Here is a 6,255-nt window from a genome sequence, read left to right as displayed (position 1 = left end):
GTAAATCTGAACATCGGTGAAGGTATCTTGTTTCGATACGATAATGCATTGATCAATTCTCTACCTGAATTTAACGGATTACCTGCACAGAATCCGTTAGAATTCCTTGATGATTTTCATATTAGATGCTCTTCTCAAAATGTTCCTGGAATATCTACGGAGATGTTAAAAATCAAATATTTTCCTCTAACTCTTAAAGATAAAGCGTTTGCATGGTATCGTAATCTAGGAATCACTTTTAATTCTTGGGAAGAGATGCAAGAAAAAATTCTGCAGAAATTTTACCCTCTCTCCAAAACAAATTTTTATAGAAGAGAAATTCACAATTTCCATCCTCATGACGGAGAAGCCTTTAGTGAGTCATGGGAGAGATTCAATGATTTGTTGAGGAAATGTCCTCACCATGGCATTGAGCAATGTCAACTAGCCCAAATATTTTATGAATCTCTCTCTGATTTTATGAAAAACAAAGTAAATCTCGCTACGGGTGGAACGTTTTGTACCGCATACGAGGATGAGGTTTTCGATATTTTGGAGAGAGTTGCAGAAACTGACTTGCAGGAGATTGGAGCCAATCAGAATGGGAGAAACCTGCAGCCAAAAAGAGCAGGAGTTCTGCAGGTTAAAGCCAAGGAGGGAGAGCTACAAGCGGGCCTAAGGGAGACTAACCAGAAATTGGAGGAGCTCACCTCCACCTTGAAGAATGTCTTTTTAGGTAACTCTCCTATCATTAAAGCTAAGATCTGCTCTCTCTGCTTCAGTAGGGAACATGAAGATGGGGCCTGCCAAGCCATGGAAGAAGAGGTGAAGGCCTTCAACCAGCCGCAACAACCGTGGGCAGGTCAAAAGAGGCCAAATTTCCAAAATGGAGAGACCTTCCACCAAGGGAACAAGCCGGCAGCTCAACCTCCGTTCCAGCAGAGACAACCATTCCAGCACAGGCCTTACAGCAGTATCAGGTTCCATCTCAGAACCAGCCTGATTTTTCTTCACTTACCCCCGTCATTTCAGATATGATAGAGAAGCAAAACCAAAAGTTGCGGGCGGAGATGGAGATGAAGATACAAATGATGATGGAATTTCAAACAAAGCAAGTGCTGGAATCTCAAGAGCAGATGAGGAAGCTATTAGAGAGCTTCAGACCTGCACCACCTGAACAACAAGGTATAACTCCAGAATTCTCGTGCACATCACATAAATTTCTCACGAAACCATTAGTAAATCCATGCAACTTGCATCATGTGCAGCACTCCATTCACGATGAGACGAATGGAGACAATCCTGAAGTTCTAGCAATCTCAAAATTGAGAAATGGAAAAGAACTTCAGGATCCCCATCAGAATTCTGTAGAGAATTCTAAGAAGGGGAATGAACCGCGAGAGGAAGAAGGAGAGGATTCTCCCTATGTGGAGGAGCCTTTACCTTCTACGAGTGGGCAGCATGTTCCCTACCCTTCCGCTTTAAATAGAAAAAAACCTATCCTTGATTATGAAAACAGATTGCTAGAGAATTTTAAAAAGGCCACCATGACTGTTACTGTAGAAGACATGCTTAGGTGTGCACCCTCCCTAAAGAAGTACCTTAAGGACTCTTGCACCATTAGGAAGCCTAGGGAAGTAGTTAAATTATCTGAAAATGCCTCTAGCATCCTTAATGCCATCCCTATCAAAATGAGAGACCCCGGAGCCCCTTTTATCACATGTGACATTGGAGGAAACACATTCTCTAAAGTTTTATTAGATACGGGAGCAAGCATAAGCATCATCCCAACGGCATTATATGAGGAGTGTGGGTTTGGAGAATTGGAGGAAATACATATGGATTTACTCATGGCTGATGGAACTGTTAAGCAACCCGAGGGAAGGTTAACCGATGTCATGATCACTATAGAGAATTGTGAAATACCTGTAGATTTTATAGTGACTGATGTGAAAATATCGGGAAACATTAGCTTAGCTCCTATTATCTTAGGAAGACCATTTCTAGTTACGGCGAAAACGATAATGGATTGGGAAAAGGGGACGGTGGAGTTTAAAATTGGAAAGGAGAGAGTTCAAATTGATATATCAAAAATGATGAAATGTCCCTTAGGAAGCAATGAGGAGTTAAAATTGTGTGCAGGGGGTGACGGAGAGGATGTGATTAAGGAATACTTGTCACAAGTAGAGGGCAGAGAGCTAGAGGAAGAAATCATAGACTCCCCTTCGGTAGAGGTAGGACCAGAATTGAAACCCTTACCCTCATCCCTCAAATATGCATATCTAGATGAGAAGAAAATCTTACCGGTAATCATCTCCTCATCACTCACTCCTGAACAAGAAAGTGACTTGCTCGATGTACTTAGGGAGCATAAAAATGCCATAGGTTGGACATTTGATGATATTAGGGGAATTCCATCTTCGATCTGTGAACATAGGATATTTTTAGAAGAGGAAGCAAGACCTTGTAGAGAGCATCAAAGGAGACTCAACCCTTACATGAGAGAAGTTCTTGAGAAAGAAATTATAAAGTGGTTGAATGCAGGAATTATTTATGCCATATCCGACAGTAGATGGGTGAGTCCCGTACACATGATACCAAAGAAATCTGGAATTACAGTAGAAGTGAATGAAAAAGGGGAAGAGGTGCAGAAGAGATTGACCACAGGATGGAGAGTATGTATTGATTATAGGAAGCTAAACAAGGCAACCAAGAAAGACCACTACCCTCTACCCTTTATGGATCAAATATTAGAAAAGTTGTCGGGGCAACAATATTTTTGTTTTCTTGACGGTTATTCAGGGTACAACCAAGTAAACATCCATCCTGATGATCAAGAGAAGACAACATTTACGAGTCCCGTAGGGACATATGCCTTTAGGCGTATGCCCTTCGGGCTATGCAATGCCCCCACCACATTTCAGCGATGTATGAATGCCCTCTTTTCTGATTTAGTAGGAGGGTGTCTAGAAATCTTTATGGTTGATTTTTCAGTTTTTGGATCTACCTTTGAAAACTGCTTACTAAGCCTCACCAAAGTATTGAAGAGGTGCATTGAGTCCAACCTTGTCCTGAGCTGGGAAAAATCCCATTTCATGGTGCAGGAGGGAGTAGTGCTGGGACACATGGTCAGCAACCGTGGATTGGAAGTGGACAAGGCAAAGATCGAAATCATCCAGGGCCTTCCACCTCCAACCAACCTAAAAACCCTTAGGGGTTTCGTCGACCACGCGGGTTTCTATAGACGTTTCATTCTTGACTTTGCTAAAATTTCCAAACCTCTTACAAATCTTTTATCGTCTAAGAACAATGAGTTTGAACTAACACTAGAAGCTAAAGATGCATTTTATAAATTGAAGGAAGCCTTAGTTAATGCGCCTATCTTGCAAGGGCCCGATTGGACCCTTCCTTTTGAACTAATGTGTGATGCTTCTGATTTTGCAGTAGGTGCAGTGTTAGGTCAGCGAATCGACAAGAAACCCGTGGTTATCTACTACGCCAGCAGAACCTTAGTGGACGCGCAGCTAAATTATACTACTACCGAGAAGGAACTGCTAGCCATTATTTTTGCTTTAGAAAAGTTTAGATCTTACTTGTTAGGTAGTAAAATTACTGTTTTTTCTGATCATGCAGCTATTAGATACTTGTTAACGAAGAAGGAGGCCAAACCTAGGTTGATTAGATGGGTGCTTTTATTGCAGGAATTTGATTTAGAGATCAAAGATAAGAAAGGGTGTGAAAATGTAGTAGCAGATCATCTCTCTCGAATCATGAGCACCCAACCTGAGATTATAAATGATGCATTTCTTGATGAATATGTCCTAACCGCACAAGGAACATCGCTTCCTTGGTACGCGCACATTGTCAATTTTTTGGTTTCAGGAAAAATTCCCACAGGATGGACGTCTCATGAGAGGAAGAAGCTGCTTAAGGATGCGCGATTTTACTTTTGGGAAGATCCGGAGCTATTCCATCAAGGCCAAGATCAAATTTTGAGGCGGTGTGTCCCCGAGAGCGAGCAAAGAAGCAGTTTGGAATTCTGTCATTCCAAACCCGGAGGGGGACACTACTCAGCCAAGGTAACAGCTTATAAAGTTGTTGAATCGGGTTTCTTTTGGCCTACATTATTTCATGACGCCCAGAAATTTTATAATACTTGTTTAGCATGCCAAGCATCCGTCAACATAAATAGGAAAGATAGAATGCCCCTACAACCCATCCTAGAAGTAGAAATATTTGATTTATGGGGAATCGATTTTATGGGACCCTTCCCTAGTTCTAATGGTTATGAATATATTTTGATGGCTGTCGATTATGTCTCCAAATGGGTAGAAGCCATTCCCTCCAAAACCAATGACAGTAAGGTAGTGATTAATTTTATTGAGAAAAACATCTTTTATAGATATGGATGCCCACGAGCTATCATTAGTGATGGAGGTTCCCACTTTACAAACTACAACTTTAGGAACCTCCTTAAGAAGTTTGGTGTCCATCATCGAGTCACTACTCCTTATCACCCTCAAGCCAATGGCCAAGTTGAATTGTGCAATCGGGAGGTTAAGAAAATTTTGAGAAAAATAGTGCGTCCGGATGGGAAAGATTGGTCTAGGAAGCTAGACGAGGCATTATGGGCCTATAGGACCGCTTACAAAACTCCTCTCGGCATGTCTCCCTTTCGACTTATCTTTGGGAAGGCTTGTCACCTACCACTTGAGTTAGAACACAAGGCCCTGTGGGCTATTAGGAAACTCAACCTAGATTTTGATAGAGCCGGCAAGCATAGACTTCTTCAATTGAATGAGTTGGAAGAGTTAAGAAATGAGGCTTATGAGAATTCGAAGATTTATAAAGCCAAGATGAAGATGTTTCATGATAAGAGCTTGAAGAGACGAATTTTTGTAGAGAATCAAAAGTATGGCTTTACAACTCTAGATTAAAACTCTTTCCAGGAAAATTGAAAACGCGATGGGATGGCCCCTTCCTTGTTCAGCAGGTTTTTGAGAATGGAGCGGTTACCATTTTTGATCCTACATCTCAAAGACAATTCACTGTGAATGGGCAACGGCTCAAACCCTACTTAGAAGAAGAAGATCTTAATAGCCCCATGAATATTACTTTAGAAAAGCCACCGCACGAGAGCTCATGATCTGACTAGTTTTTGCTTCCATTTCCTATTTTCTCTGTTTTGTTATTTTGCTGTGTTTTGTTTTTGTTTTCTTCGTTTTTGTTTCTGTCTTCGTGTGCAGCTACTCCTATCCAAGCTAGGTACACCGTCACTGGACAACACGAATGCTGATCGCCGCCTTTCCTTCCATGGTTTGATCTCTCTTTCTCCTTTCTCGTAATTATGATTTGTCATGTAGGAACATGCCTTTTTATTGGGGGGAGGGGAGTACAGTTGCATGCATCATCCATTAAAATTTTTCGTTTTGCATTCACAAACCATGGATATTTGATGATCCTAGGAGATGCTTGTCCAATGATATGCATGATAATTCGATTCTTTTCAAAAGGGTAGAGGTGCAAGAGTGGCCAGCTAGGAAATCCTAGGTGAAGTAAGCCTAGCTAGGTGCACTATGATACGTACTATTTCATCCACATCTCTTACCATTATATTTCTCTCACCTCACCACCGACTTCGGGTTGAGTTAGCACTTACATGCACGAAATTTTTAGCTTTAGTGGAGAGTAGGGTTAGTGCTAGCTCATTGGCAATATTATTATGATGTGAGTGAAGCTCCCTGAACCAAGAAGGATACAAAACTTCGTCGGGGGAATAAGCTGCCGGTCTACTAAGGACGGCACATGGGTAGTGGATAAGCGCCACCAAATTATAAAGTGAAAGCTGCATTGCGCAAAAACAAGCAAAAGCTTGCATCATAGTTACTAAAGTTGATTGTCATAAAAAATGACCAACAAGCAGCAAATGCCAAAGAAAATAAAGGTGGAAAAGCTGTCTCCCATGTGTTTGAGCCGATGCTACTATAGCCATAGTATTGAGCTACCATTAGCACCGCTCTCCATGCCTTGTTCAGTAGTGCGCTTGGGGTGTTAACTCGACCTTACTCCATATACTATGTACTTACTATATGTACTCCGTAGATCAAGTGCACTTAGTTGAGGTAGAAGGCTGAGATAGATCCTAAATTTCTCCTATGCTGGTCAAGTTCAATTGCTGAAAATACTCCTTGAAAAGAGCATGAATCAAAGCTATCGGAAGTCGAGGGTCAACTTGAGATCATCTTTTATTCTCACCTGCATTTCATTACTAAGGGA

At 41.4% G+C, this 6,255-nt stretch overlaps 1 non-coding gene across 1 annotated transcript; it reads right to left on the bottom strand.

The window, feature by feature from the left end:
- Positions 1-301: 301 nt before the first annotated feature.
- Positions 302-410, bottom strand: LOC144705076 (small nucleolar RNA R71). Its single transcript, XR_013581975.1, has one exon. It is a non-coding gene; the product is annotated as a small nucleolar RNA R71 (small nucleolar RNA).
- Positions 411-6,255: the final 5,845 nt, after the last annotated feature.

The sequence above is a fragment of the Wolffia australiana genome, chromosome 6 (genome assembly GCF_029677425.1).
Source record: "Wolffia australiana isolate 7733 chromosome 6, ASM2967742v1".
NCBI classification, from domain to species: Eukaryota; Viridiplantae; Streptophyta; class Magnoliopsida; order Alismatales; family Araceae; genus Wolffia; species Wolffia australiana.
This window is presented reverse-complemented; position numbering and strand designations above follow the sequence as displayed.